This window comes from Oncorhynchus keta, chromosome 29 (genome assembly GCF_023373465.1).
Source record: "Oncorhynchus keta strain PuntledgeMale-10-30-2019 chromosome 29, Oket_V2, whole genome shotgun sequence".
NCBI classification, from domain to species: Eukaryota; Metazoa; Chordata; class Actinopteri; order Salmoniformes; family Salmonidae; genus Oncorhynchus; species Oncorhynchus keta.
The window spans coordinates 33,342,661-33,357,620 of record NC_068449.1 but is presented as its reverse complement, the minus strand read 5'-3'; the positions used below and the strand labels follow the sequence as shown (position 1 = coordinate 33,357,620).

Genomic DNA, 14,960 nt, shown 5'->3' with positions numbered 1-14,960 from the left:
CATTGTGTCACTTGTCATAATGCTTCAGCAAAATGTACATTATCCCAGGTGCGTTGGAATACAACGTAAGTAACCTAATGTATGTCCCTCTTACTGCCCTGAATCCCTCTGCTGATCCTGCAGTTATTGTATGCAGTAATCACCAGAGTAAAACTGTTAGCACTGAGGTGATGTGCCCAAGCAGGATGTCCACTATGTGCAGGATACCCTGCACTAACATAAATAACCTGAGCATATCTACCTCTACTAAGCTTCCCACTAAAGCAATAAAAAAAACAAGCATCCCAGAAATGTACTAAAAATAGCCCACGTTAATAACGCAGCTTAACTTCTTCGCTCTTTTAATTTTTGGATAAAAAAACATTCGTTTTAAACAAGATATTTTGTCACGAAAAGATGCTCGACTATGCATATAATTGACAGCTTTGGAAATAAAACACTCTGACGTTTCCAAAACTGCAAAGATATTATCTGTGAGTGCCACAGAACTGATGCTACAGGCGAAACCAAGATGAAATTTCAAACAGGAAATGCCCCAGATTTTGAAGGCGCTGTGTTCCAATGTCTCCTTATATGGCTGTGAATGCGCCAGCTTACACTCTGTCGTTTCCCCAAGGTGTCTGCAGCATTGTGACGTATTTGTAGGCATATCATTGGAAGATTGACCATTTTACACTACGTCTACCAGGTGCTCGCTTGGTGTCAGTCGCAATTATTGCGTAATCTCCAGCTGCGTGTATTCTTCCATTTGCTTCCGAGGAGAAACCCAACTGCCACGAATGATTTATCATCGAATAGATATGTGAAAAACACCTTGAGGATTGATTCTAAACAACATTTGCCATGTTTGTGTCAATATTATAGAGTTAATTTGGAAAAAAGTTTGGTGTTGTAATAACTGAATTTTCGGGGGGTTTTCTTAGCCAAACGTGATGAACAAAACAGAGCGATTTCTCATACACAAATAATATTTTTGGAAAAACTGAACATTGTTAGATAGCTAGAGTCTCCTCATTGAAAACATCCGAAGTTCTTCAAAGGTAAATGATTTTATTTGAATGCTTTTCTTGTTTTTGTGAAAATGTTGCCTGCTGAATGCTAGGCTTAATGCTATGCTAGCTATCAATACTCTTACACAAATGCTTGTGTAGCTATGGTTGAAAAGCCTATTTTGAAAATCTGAGATGACAGTGTTGTTAACAAAAGGCTAAGCTTTTGAGTGAATATATTTCTTTAATTTAATTTGCGATTTTCATGAATAGTTAACGTTGCGTTATGGTAATGAGCTTGAGGCTATGATTACACTCCCGGATACGGGATTGCTCGACGCAAGAAGTTAAGAAACAAGGTCCATGAAATCAATTTGCTAGTAACAGATGACATTCATATTCTGACAATCTCTGAAACTCACTTAGATAATATCTTTGATGATACAGTGGTAGCAATACATGGTTATAAGATCTACATAAAAGACAAATGCCAAAAGGTGGAGTTGTGGCTGTTCTATTCAGAACCACATTCCTGTAAAGCTTAGACAGGATCTCATGTTAAATACTGCTGAATTAGTATTGCTACAGGTTCATCTGCTTCACCTGAAACCCATTCTGGTGGGAAGCTGTCACAGGTCACCAAGTGCTAACAGTCAGTATCTGGATAAGGTGTGAAATGCTTGATCATGTAAATTATATCAATAGAGAGGTACCATTTTCTGGGTGATGTAAATATTGACAGGCTTTCATCAGGCTGCCCACTCAAGAGAAAGCGTCTAACTGTAACTGGTGCCTGCAACCTGGTTCAGGTTATCAATTCAACCTCCCAGGGTAGTTAAACAGCACAGGAATGAAATGTATTGATCACATCTACACTAATGCCGCAGAAATCTAGTCTAACGCAGTATCCAAATCCATTGGATGTTGTGATCACAATGTAGTAGCTAGATCTAGAAAAACCAAAGTTACAAAGGCTGGGCCTAATAGTGTATAAGAGGTTATACAATACGTTTTGTAGCGATTCTTAGGTTGTTGATGTAAAGAATACTTGTTGGTCCGTAGTGTGTCATGAGGAGCAACCAGACCCTGCACTTGACACATGAAATTGCTTATCCCAGTTACTAATAAACATGCACCCATTAAGAAAATAACTGTAAAAACTTACATCCCTGTGGATTGATGAGGAATTTAAATATGGCATGGTTGAGTGGGATGAGGCAAAATAAAATGGAAAATAGGTCTGGCTGTACAACCGATAACTAAACGTACTGCAAATTGAGATATCATGTGACTAAACTGTATAAAAAGAACTATACTATGAAACAAAGATAAGTGACAAAGAGTGATAGTAAAAAGCTTTGGATCACCTTATATGAAATTTTGGCCAAAAAGGCAAACTCCACTCCATCATTCATCACAAAACCCATTGGCAAAATTAGCAAACTTAGCCATGACATGCCAGCAATAAATGCTGACACTACACATCCAAGTATATCTGACCAAATTATGAAAAGACAAGAATTGTCATTTTGAATTCTGTGAAGTGAATGTATTGTTTTCTATCACCAATGACAAGCCACCGGGATCTGACAACTTGGATGGACAATTACTGAGGATAATAGCAGATGATATTGCCACTCCTATTTGCCATATCTTAAATCTAAGCCTACTAGAAAGTGTGCGCCCTCAGACCTGGAGGGAAACAAAAGTTATTCCCCTACCTATGGACAGTAAAGCCCCCTTCAATGGCTCAAATAACCCGACCAATTAGCCTGTTACCAACGCTTTGTAAAATGTTGGAAGAAATTGTGTTTGACCAGATACAATGCTATTTTACAATAAACAAATTGACAGACATTCAGCACGCTTATAGGGAAGGTCATTCAACAAGCACAGCATGTATACAAATTACTGATTGGCTGAGAGAAATTGATGATAAAAAGATAGGCGTTTTTAGACTTTAGCGTGGCTTTTGACATTATTGATCATAGTCTGTTGCTGCAAAAACTTGTGTCATGGCTTTACACCCTCTGCTATATTGTGGATAAAGAGTTACCGGTCTAATGGAACAGATGGTGTTCTTTAATGGAAGCCTCTCCAACAAAATCCAGGTAGAATAAGGAATTCCCCAGGGCAGCTGTCTAGGCCCAGTTTCAATATTTACTAACGACATTGGCTTTACTCAATGGGTCTATGTATGCGGATGACGCAACACTATACATGTCAGCTACCCCAGCAACTGAAATTACTACAACACTTAAAACCTCTACAGACTCCCCATCCCGCATGCGGGAGTGTAATCATCGCCTGACACTAATTAGCATAACTCAACGGACATAAATATCCCTAGAAAATATTCCCATTCATGAAAATCACAAATGAAATATATTGAGACACAGCTTAGCCTTTTGTTAATCACCCAGTCATCTCAGATTTTCAAAATATGCTTTACAGCCAAAGCCAGACAAGCATTTGTGTACGTTTATCGATAGCCTAGCATAGCATTTTGTCCAGCTAGCAGCAGGTAACTGTCACGGAAATCAGAAAAGCAATCCAATTAAACTGTTTACCTTTGATGAGCTTCAGATGTTTTCACTCACGAGACTCAGATAGCAAATGTTCCTTTTTTCCAAAAAATATTATTTTTGTAGGCAAAATAGCTCCGTTTGGCTGAGAAATCGCCCGGAAATTGCAGTCACGAAAATGGCAAAAAAATATTCCAAATTAGCTCCATAATATCGACAGAAACATGGCAAACATAGTTTATAATCAATCCTCAAGGTGTTTTCAAATATCTATTAGATAATATATCCGTCGGGACAATTCGTTTTTCAGTAGGACCGATTGGAGTAATGGCTACCTCTGTATTTTACGCGAGAATCTCTCTGGGGGCATCAGGTGACCACTTGTGCAATGTAGCCGCCTACGGCTATTCTTCAACATAAATGCGTAAAACTACGTCACAATGCTGTAGACACCTTGGGTAATACGTAGAAAGCGTAATCTGGTTGATAGCCCATTCGCAGCTCAATAGGGACTCATTGGAACGCAGGGCTTTCAAAATATGGGGCACTTCCGGATTGGATTTCTCTCAGGCTTTCGCCTGCAACATCAGTTCTGTTATACTCACAGACAATATCTTCACAGTTTTGGAAACGTTAGTGTTTTCTATCCTAAGCTGTCAATTATATGCATATTCTAGCATCTTGTCCTGACAAAATATCCTGTTTACTACGGGAACGTTTATTTTCTTCCAAAAATGAAAATACTGCCCCCGAGTCACAACAGGTTTTAAAGAGCTGCAGTTTGTTTCAGAATGGGAGGCAAGGCATAAGTCGGTCCTAAGTATTTCCAAAACTAAAGGCATTATATTTGTGACAAATCATTCACTAAACATTGTAATGAGTCATGTGTTAATTGAGACTAAACTGCTTGGAGTAACACTGGATTGTAAACGGTCATGGTCAAAACATATTGATACAACAGTAGCTAGGACGGGGAGAAGTCTGTCCATAATAAAGCACTGCTCTGCATTCTTAACAGCACAATCAAAAAGGCAGGTCCTATAGGCCCTAGTTTTGTAGCACCTGGACTACTGTTCAGTTGTGTGGTCAAATGACACAAAGAGGGATAGGAAATTTGCAATTGGCTCAGAACAGGGAAGCACTACTGGCCCTTGGATGTACACAGAGCTAACAATAATATGTATATCAATTTCTCCTGGCTCAAAGTGGAGGAGAAATTGACTTCATCACTACTTGTATTTGTGAGAAGTATTGACATGTTGAACGCACCGAACTGTCTGAACTACTGGCACTCATGCATAACCCACACGACATCTCTTCACAGTCCCAAAGTCCAGAACAGACTATGGGAGGCGTACAGTACTACATAAAGTCATGACTACATCAAGTAACTGATGCAAGCAGTAAAATTGTATTAAAAAAATAATAAAAACACACCTTATGAAAGTGGGACTGTGAAGCAACAAACATGAATACACGAAACACACGATAACATACACACAGGTCAAATCTTTTGTAATGTTTTAAAAAATGTATAACTGCTTTAATTTTGTTGGACCCCAGGAAGAGTAGATGCTTACTTGGCAGCAGTTAACGGGGATCCATAATAAATACAAATAACTGGTTGGGCCACCTATAGCTGCAATTTCTGCAACCAAAACGCTTCCTTGTAGTTGTCGATCAGTCTTTCACATGGCTGTGGAAGAATTATGATCAGTGTTTGGTTTTCGCCAGACATAACCCATGTCACTAAAAAGTTCCACTTTTGACTCATCTGTCCATGGAACATTCTTCCCTGGAGTCTTAAAGAGTCTTAAAGGTGCTTTTAGGCAAATATGGGTCCAGTTACGTCTGGCGAAAACCAAACACTGCATTTCAGCATAAGAACCTCACCAACGGTCAAGCACAGTGGTAGTGTGATGGTTTGGAGATGCTTTGCTGCCTCAGGATCTGGACACCTGGTCACCACTAAAGACACCATGAATTACATTTACATTACATTCTGCTCTATATCAAGATAATTCTAAAAGGAGAGAATCAGGCCATCCACCATTGAGCTGAAACGCATCTGGGTCATGCAGCAAGACAATGATCCAAAACACAAGCAAGTCTACATCAGAATGGCTGAAAAGCAAAATATTTAAAAGTTTTGAAATGGCCTAGTCAAAGTCCAGACCTGAACCCCATTGAGATGCTGTGGCAGGACCTGAAACGAGCAGTTTATGCTTAAAATCAAATCAAATTTTATTTGTCACATACACATGGTTAGCAGATGTTAATGAGAGTGTAGCGAAATGCTTGTGCTTCTAGTTCCGACAATGCAGTGATAACCAACAAGTAATCTAACTAACAATTCCAAAACTACTGTCTTATACAGAGTGTAAGGGGATAAAGAATATGTACATAAGGATATATGAATGAGTGATGGTATCGAGTACAGTATATACATATGAGATGAGTATGTAGACAAAGTAAACAAAGTGGCATAGTTAAAGTGGCTAGCGATACATGTATTACATAAGGATGCAGTCGATGATATAGAGTACATTATATACGTATGCATACGAGATGAATAATGTAGGGTAAGTAACATTATATAAGGTAGCATTGTTTAAAGTGGCTAGTGATATATTTACATCATTTCCCATCAATTCCCATTATTAAAGTGGCTGGAGTTGGGTCAGTGTCAATGACAGTGTGTTGGCAGCAGCCACTCAATGTTAGTGGTGGCTGTTTAACAGTCTGATGGCCTTGAGATAGAGACTGAAAAACAGCTTCTCGGTCCCAGCTTTGATGCACCTGTACTGACCTCGCCTTCTGGATGATAGCGGGGTGAAGAGGCAGTGGCTCGGGTGGTTGATGTCCTTGATGATCTTTATGTCCTTCCTGTAACATCGGGTGGTGTAGGTGTCCTGGAGGGCAGGTAGTTTACCCCCGGTGATGCGTTGTGCAGACCTCACTACCCTCTGGAGAGCCTTACGGTTGAGGGCGGAGCAGTTGCCGTACCAGGCGGTGATACAGCCCGCCAGGATGCTCTCGATTGTGCATCTGTAGAAGTTTGTGAGTGCTTTTGGTGACAAGCCGAATTTCTTCAGCCTCCTGAGGTTGAAGAGGCGCTGCTGCGCCTTCTTCACGACGCTGTCAGTGTGAGTGGACCAATTCAGTTTGTCTGTGATGTGTATGCCGAGGAACTTAACTTGCTACCCTCTCCACTACTGTTCCATCGATGTGGATAGGGGGGTGTTCCCTCTGCTGTTTCCTGAATTCCACAATCATCTCCTTAGTTTTGTTGACGTTGAGTGTGAGGTTATTGTCCTGACACCACACTCCGAGGGCCCTCACCTCCTCCCTGTAGGCCGTCTCGTCGTTGTTGGTAATCAACCCTACCACTGTTGTGTCGTCCGCAAACTTGATGATTGAGTTGGAGGCGTGCGTGGCCACGCAATCGTGGGTGAACAGGGAGTACAGGAGAGGGCTCAGAACGCACCCTTGTGGGGCCCCCGTGTTGAGGATCAGCGGGGAGGAGATGTTGCCTACCCTCACCACCTGGGGGCGGCCCGTCAGAAAGTCCAGTACCCAGTTGCACAGGGCGGGGTCGAGACCCAGGGTCTCGAGCTTGATGACGAGCTTGGAGGGTACTATGGTGTTGAATGCCGAGCTGTAGTCGATGAACAGCATTCTCACATAGGTGATGTCACTGAGTTAAAGTAGTTCTACATGGAAAAGTTGGCCAAGATTCCACCACAGCGATGTGAGAGGCTGAGCAACAACTACAGGAAACATTTGGTTGCAGTCATTGCAGCTAAAGGTGAAAACCAGTGTTAGGGGGCAATTCATTTTTCACACAGAGGCATTGGGTGTTGCATACCTTTGTTAATTAACCCTTCACACTCGTGAGAATTGGCCTATATGAATAGGGATAAATAGAAATGTTTCTTCGAGAAGAAGTATGAAATGCATATGCATTTTACCATGGTAGCAATTACAAGGTTACAGTTTGGAGACTGGACAATTATAAGACTAAAGGTGAGGACAAAACCGTTAATCTGACAAGACTGAATGCAAACATTACACTGTTGATTTTATGTGCATTTTACATTTACGCCACATTTGATAAAGAAATCTTAAAATACTCTGGATACGTTCAGCAACATATGAATATTCATGGTTATTTGGGGTAAGTGCAGCATAAGACAAGGGTTTGAGTGAGAGGTCTAACTGGTGTCTCTAAGTGGCCCCACACACCTCTCCAAAGTGTGCACAGATCCTATGTCATTTCAATGCACTTTTAAGACTCAAAGAGCCTTCAATTATAAGGTGCTATTTTGAGCTCTCCTAGCTGTGCTGTTGAAGAACTAGAGCAAGCAGACTTGTGTTTTTTTGGTGGGGCACAGCCCCTTATAAATCACAATCTAGTCAGGTGGGTATCATTTCAAAGCGTATTCTATTGCCAACATGGCTAGCTAAGTTACAAAAAAACTATCATACAGTGTTTAGGCTTTCACAAGGCAATTCAGAGAAGCAGATGGTAATTTTGGTGCGCATAGAATTGAGTCACGAGGGCACGCAGAGGCGTGTTCCCCGCCAAATTTCTTCCCAATACGACAAGCTCATTCTGCTCAGAACAACCCAGGATATGACAACACAGTGATCATAAAAGTAAGGGCTGACCCCATTTAGTCGACTGCTTGATTGTTTGGTCGATATGCTGTTGGTTGACCGAAATTTCTTTAGCCAGTCGCATATTAGAATTTTTGTTTTCATGGTAGACAAAACAATCTGATTCGTTCTTGTCCGAGCTGACTAATCCATTGGGGAGGCCGTGTAGATGGCACAGTCCATCACTCCAGAACATGCTACTGAAATTGTATATGGTTATATTATCTAAGAACAATGGTGCAACACAAATACCAATATTATTTTATAACAAATTCGCTTCATTCCGCGTTGGATAGCGGTCGCTGTCCGCGGTTCTGAAACCGTGCACTGTTGAATTGCGGCCTTTTCCTAGACTATGTTGCTACAGTGGTTGTGCACAATAGCAAAGTTAAATAGCACATTGGTGTTGAGGACAATGCGGTGGAGGCAGGAGCGGTGTGAGGAGACAAGAAAACAGCCCTTCCCTCCTGAGCAACTAGTAAACATTCCCCCGTTATGCTGTCACGTGTTAGAGTTTGTTATAACCAATTTATTGATCCCATTATCATAGGCTATATGTCAGGTGAGAGAATAGGGCATGTTTTTCCTAAACAAATAAAGGATTTGAGTAACAGAACGTAAGCCAGAAATGGCTGTAATTATTCTGCAGTTTCAGCAACATGGATTGCACAAAACAAAAACACTTGATGTTCTGTGGTGGTCGCTGCAGCAGAGAGGAGAGAGAGAGAGACAACAGATGCTAGTCACACAGTCACTCGCTGTCTTTTCTCTCCATTTTTTTAAAAAGCTCAGCAAGTCTGAGCCCGATCAAATACACTTTGGTCGGACTCCCTCTAGTCATTTTGTCTTAATTATTTCATAATACGGTGCACTTAAAGCGGCAGACAAGCTCAGTGCATATAGGTGATTTTATTAAAACAGAGTGTATATGTCAAATAAATATTTGGGCGAAAGACTAGATTACTCTCGGTTGACTCAGATTTTTTTTGTTGTTGTCAGGGACAGACCTAATAAACGTTGACACTATATATTACAGGAGTTTTATGATATTGAAATGTGAAGTGCACATTTGGAGTCACGGGTGTTTGGCTTGCTTGTATGACAAAGCGGTATTTAATATCATTCTCAATGTCTCCATCTTTCAAAATACATTGAGTCATCTTTATTTACAGCCTTTCCGTCACTCAGACTAAACATTTGCAAAGTTGCCCAATTAGCGGGAAGGGTGGGGGCAACTTCTTGTCGCTTGCGGTGCTCAAGTTCAGAAGTCAGTCAGTCAAAACCAATACTGCGCTGTGAACCAGAGAATTTGAGCTCTGACATCATGTACAGCATGTTACTGTAGAGCCACTGCGTTTCAATTTAGGCACTTGTTAGTGTCCAACTCTGCCATTTTCAGCCCGTATAAGGGTATGAGTGTAAAGAGTTAAATTAAAGTATCCAAATGTGTTATTTGTTCACTCAAGTGCCCTTTATCTAATATTCGTTTTTGGCTGGAGATCTGATAACATTCAGTGTCAAAAGAAAAAAGGCAAAGAAAATCTGAAAGGGAGCAATTACTTTTTCACAGCACTGTAAGTTCAGCAATTGGACTCTTCTCTCCTGGAGGAAGCTTTGAATTGGTCAGTATAGCCTACAGTATGAAGAGTGCAATCTTCTTGCATCTCACATCTGCCTGTAGTTATTGGACTGCCTCCTGGACTCATGAGTTGAAGCAAAATGCTGTCATATCCAGGAGTGTCATGCACTCCACCCCTCCTGACAACTGACTGCACCGGTCCATAACCTATAATAGATGGAAGGGACTTCATGCACACCCACTGGAGAATTGAAGACAACTTTACCCAGAGAGCTACAAGTGTCATTGTATGGTTACTGATTTGACAGCCAAATCCTTAGACCGACCATAGTTGTATAATGCCATAATAGTTCTGGTTAGACAGCTGAAGTTGTACTCTACACAACTTATTTTGATTTGCTAGGTAAAGTCGTAGGCGTTTATAAGCACATCAATGTGATAATTACAGCAGAAAATGCTTTGTATGTAACAAATACACCCATTGATTGTTTGACAATAAGCACATTGACACTCAAACTGGCGATGTTTGTGCAATGTCCACATGTAGCCTACACCTGTAGGGAGATTAGTAGTTCTGGGATTTATCACGTGGAAAATATCTAATAGGAGACATAACCTAGCCAGTTAGCTATAGAATATTGCTTTGTAGGACAGCTGACTGAAGACAGGGCATTCAACTTGCAGTTACTGTTTCGACGGTAAAATGTTAACATTTCAGACACTGGTTCTTGCAATTTTGGCATAACTGGGACTTCAAAGAAATCCTCTAGTTAGGCTAGCCGGCTGCAGCTATGCACAAGCTATACTAGCTAGCTGCTTGGCTAAATACAGGTCAGCGCAGGCTTTAGCCAACACATTGAACTGAATTAAATTTACCATCTTGATATGGTGAGTCAGGACAGAAGAAGTCCTAAACTTCTCTACAAAAGGCTAGGCTAGCTTTGCTTACCTCACTGTTACTACTCATAACTGTACTGCCCTTGGTTTGTTGTGATTGAATGGCAAAGACACACTCACATCAAACCACACCCCCAAGACAACTCACGTTTGGCTTCAGTCATGGCCACAAGCACTTAATGAGCAAGAAAAAAAACAAGGCCAAACCATTAAGGTCAGCGTTCCTTTAAAGCATAAATCATTGCGCATTTGCACACATTTTGGCCTAACATGTGAAATGATTGATGTTGGACAGTTAGGCTAATGGGTTCTTCTGATGGGTTGACTGACTAAAAGGCCAAACAGACTGCCGATGAATGGTTAAAAGCAGCGGGTGGCTGTCCTATCACCTCCGACCACAGAACAGCTGCCCTCATTTTCTGTTAATTTCCCAACTATTCTACATGTTGAATCGCCACCGTTGGTCGACACCCAGCAGGTGATCTACTACCCAAAGCTGAAGATTGTTATTGTGTCTTTTTCCGAATGTTTTACAGTAGTTGAGGTTATGGAGTTGCTGTACAATATTGAAATCGATGGAGACAACATCCACCCTGAAACATCTGCTTCAATTCCCTGGAAGTGCCAAAACCATCTCTGGCTGTACAATTAACCACTGAACAACTCGCTCAATAATCAGGCACTAAGCCTACATCCTCATCCCAAACCACAACCAACAGAATGAAGAATTAAATCATAAACAGTTACAAGTCACAGACAGTAGCATGAGAATAGGTAGAAATAGGAAGATTTCAGCATCATTGTACAACAACAATCTGTCACAAGAACTCACGGCGACTTTGTTCAAGAAAATGCTTTTTGCCAATTGGGTTATTGGACTTTATTATCCAACCCATTTTGAGTACTGCACTGTAGGAAAATCTTGTAACTACACTCTGTACAAATTAGCAAAACACTGCTGTGACACTGAACATCCCACATGGCAAAAACATACCCTTTAAAACCTCTGACAATTGACTTGTTAAATCACAGTCCAGGCCTAAGTACAAAGTTTGTGCTAAAAGCGTATTTGCAGGACAAACAAGTGTATAGGACTAATCATGTGTAACATAACCTTTAGCACTTCACAACAAGCAGCTGTTTACTTCTTCAAAAGATTGTCATTTTAAGACTCAGTTTAAATGGGAAGTGATGCACTTTAAAGCACAACCGTTATCGAAAGTTCTTCACTCCTATTAAAGATGGACATTTCCAAGTAAAATGACCCATATGAGCACCAACATGTGAAGTTCATAAGAACATGTCAAATTGAGTGTCAAATGAAAGCTGAAAGTATATTTGAGAAATGAAGGCATACATTTTTCTACCATTTCCCATCCTAAAAATGTGAAATAAGCAAAGGCTTTGATTTCTGGGCAAACACATAGAAAGGGGGTCTTAGACAGCTACCAGAAAAAGTGTTAAATGTATTAGAAATTGATCAAACACACTAATGTTGAAGTAATAACTAATATCAACACTTATATTTGGTTTGGGATAAATGATTTGCCTTCTATGTTTAAGGGGGGGGAAAGAAACACTGCCTTACATAAATTGCATGGACTGTGTGCAATAGTGTTTAATATGAGTTTAATGACTACCTCATCTCTGCACCCCACACAAACAATTCTGTAAGGTCCCTCAGTGAATTTCAAACTGCAAAAAAATTGTTAGACCTCTCATTCGTCTCAAAACTGAGCAAGCATATACGACATGGGCAACATGTATTATTTAGAAGATTCGCAAGTTTAGTTATTAATGAGTTGCATAGACCTCTGTGTTTTTACAAACATTGCGCAGGGCTGCGATGCGCGGAAGTTGGTGGCAGAACAAGGGGAGTTATAGAACGCTAAAATGGTTGAGTGCATTTCACACTACTTTTGGATGATAATTTGATTTCAAGGCTTGTATGAATGTCATTCTTAATATAATGTGTTTCATCATCGCAAATCAACTGCATTATACGTTTTTTTTAAACTACCAGTAAAATGGCTCTTTGGCTAGCGTTTGCTACATCCTATATCAATGCGTGTTAGCATTCTAGCTAACAATTGCTGCATCCAAAATAGTTATTTTGCAAAGATCACAACCAACTATAATCTTAGCGACTGTTAAAAGCAAGAATCAAAAAATAATTGTAAGCGTATGAGAACCCCAAAACGTTATTTTGTTTAATAGTAATAACGTACATCTAGGCTGTGTTGAGTGGGCGCAGATGGCGATCTTACTGCAGCCAAACGTCGTCCGCATCTGTGCGTGACGTTAGTACTGGAAAAGGGTATACTCATCCTCAAATCGAGTTGCATGTTTGCAAATCGCATTGAATGTCTTCAAATGTCAAGTTACAACTTTGCTACCGTTCAATTTTTCCATACATGATACAAGTTTGCGAAATGACACACTTGCAAATAATGATACAATACAAACGTGGTTATCGACATACCATTCTAAAGTAGGCAAATTTGTATGTTATCCCATTGATTAGTATTACCCATGTCAATAAATGAATAACTTAGGAAATGAGATGTTTGGCTATTTAGCAACACCGCGACACAACATCAAATTAAGATATTTTAACACATTGCCACATTCATGTTTACAAAACGACGTGTTTACCATCGTTGGAATTGGCTAATACATGTTTGAGCTTGGTGTGCTGCCTGTGTCGAAACTTACTAACGTTAGCTAGCTAGCTGTTAGCTTGCTAACGTATTGCCAAAACAAGGTGGAAGTTACCAAGGTGATTGATATATAGCTAACTAGTTAATGATAGTTATAAATTCGTTCGTTAAATTTAAGCAAAACGAGATGTCAACGTTTATAACGGTTACTCCAATTGAAAAAGGCCTTTTGCACCAATGTACAGAAACACAACATCACAGCCAAGCCTTGAATCAAGGGTGTAAAACTACCTATGCCATGATGAGAAACTAATGGTAATGCCTATTCCGTAAAAAAAAAAACAATCCATAACGTTAGCTAGTTAACGTTGTGGACAAATATTTAGCTCACCAATTACCTAAAATGAAATGCAGAGCAGTATTCCACGCCACCAACCTTGACTAGTAAGTAACGAACGTGAGCATTGTTAATAGCTAGCTAACGTTAGCTACACAAATTCTAATTTAGCGAGGCAACTTGAGATATCTTAGCTAGTGACGCGCACAACAATGTGTCAACTCAATTGAACAATATTAGCTATATTTTTTTTTAATTAATCCATGTCGTTAGCTACCTATTCTAGCCATAGTTAGAGTACCAAAGCAAAGGTTCAAGCTGACCTGCTGCTGCGAAAACTCGGAAATGAACGGTCTCCAATCCCCTTGCTAGGAGCACTTGGGGGGCAAAGCAGCGCCGTCTTCACGGTTCAGCAGAATCCTTACAAGAAATTATAACCGTATCCATACGGTCTTAATAACTATGAAATAAATTAGTCAAATCGTTCTCCTTTCGGCCGTATTGGTGCGAACGTCGTTAATCACAGTTACTGGATAGCTAGCCAGTCACTACTACAAAACTACTGGTGGAGGACGTCCACGCAGCGTTCTGACGTGCTTGGCTTGCTTATTCAACGCGTCCGCAAAATCATCATGCGCGCGCAAAAAGATCAGAGAACATTCGGAACTTCATGCATAAGCAAATTACAGACACAATTATACTTATCCATTGAAAACACATGGTGAGTCAGCACTTTTTGGTTGCACCTCGAACTCACGTTGGTTGATCGTCCTACTACACTTCTTTCCATTGAACATGCAGTCTTTCATGAAAAGTTGAACAAATATTGATCACTTTTATAGGTAATTTACATTTTGGGAATAGGCCTAGGCCCACTTGAGGAAACAAATTCGACAATTAGACTTTTAAAATAGATTAGTTGAGCCAAAATTATAGGTTCTGAAATCCATATCAAGCCATTCCATAAAGCAGGTGCAAAAACGATAAGAGCAATTTAAAGTTCCAACCTTTATGAAGTTCACAGCAGTTTACACATGGGCATAAGAGTAATTTAATAAATCATCTGTTTTCAGTTTCCATCGAGACTGTCCATAGTTTCCATCATGAAAAATGTATCAGTGACCTGACTTCAGGATACTAAGGTGTTTTTGTGTCCCTTAATGGCACCCTAGTCTCTTTATCGTGCACTACTTTTGACAAGGGCCAATAGGACTCTGAAGTCCAAAAGTAGTGCACTAATATAGGGAACTGGGTTCCATTTGGGATGTATTACTTGTGCCAGCTTCCTCTGGTAGCCTACTGTAGAGAGGAATG

The 14,960-nt window shown here is 40.3% G+C and overlaps 1 protein-coding gene across 2 annotated transcripts in view; it reads right to left on the bottom strand.

The window, feature by feature from the left end:
* fbxo34 (F-box protein 34) overlaps positions 1–14,295 on the bottom strand; it is a 50,717-nt gene extending 36,422 nt beyond the window's left edge. Inside the window, exon 1 of one of the 2 annotated variants that reach the window (XM_035743343.2) lies at positions 13,970–14,295. The gene's annotated coding sequence lies outside the window, so the exon portion shown is untranslated. Of the gene's footprint in view, positions 1–13,707; positions 13,864–13,969 lie in introns of those variants that run through there. The other variant, XM_035743344.2, reaches the window with a different exon arrangement.
* Between the last annotated feature and the right edge of the window lie 665 nt (positions 14,296–14,960).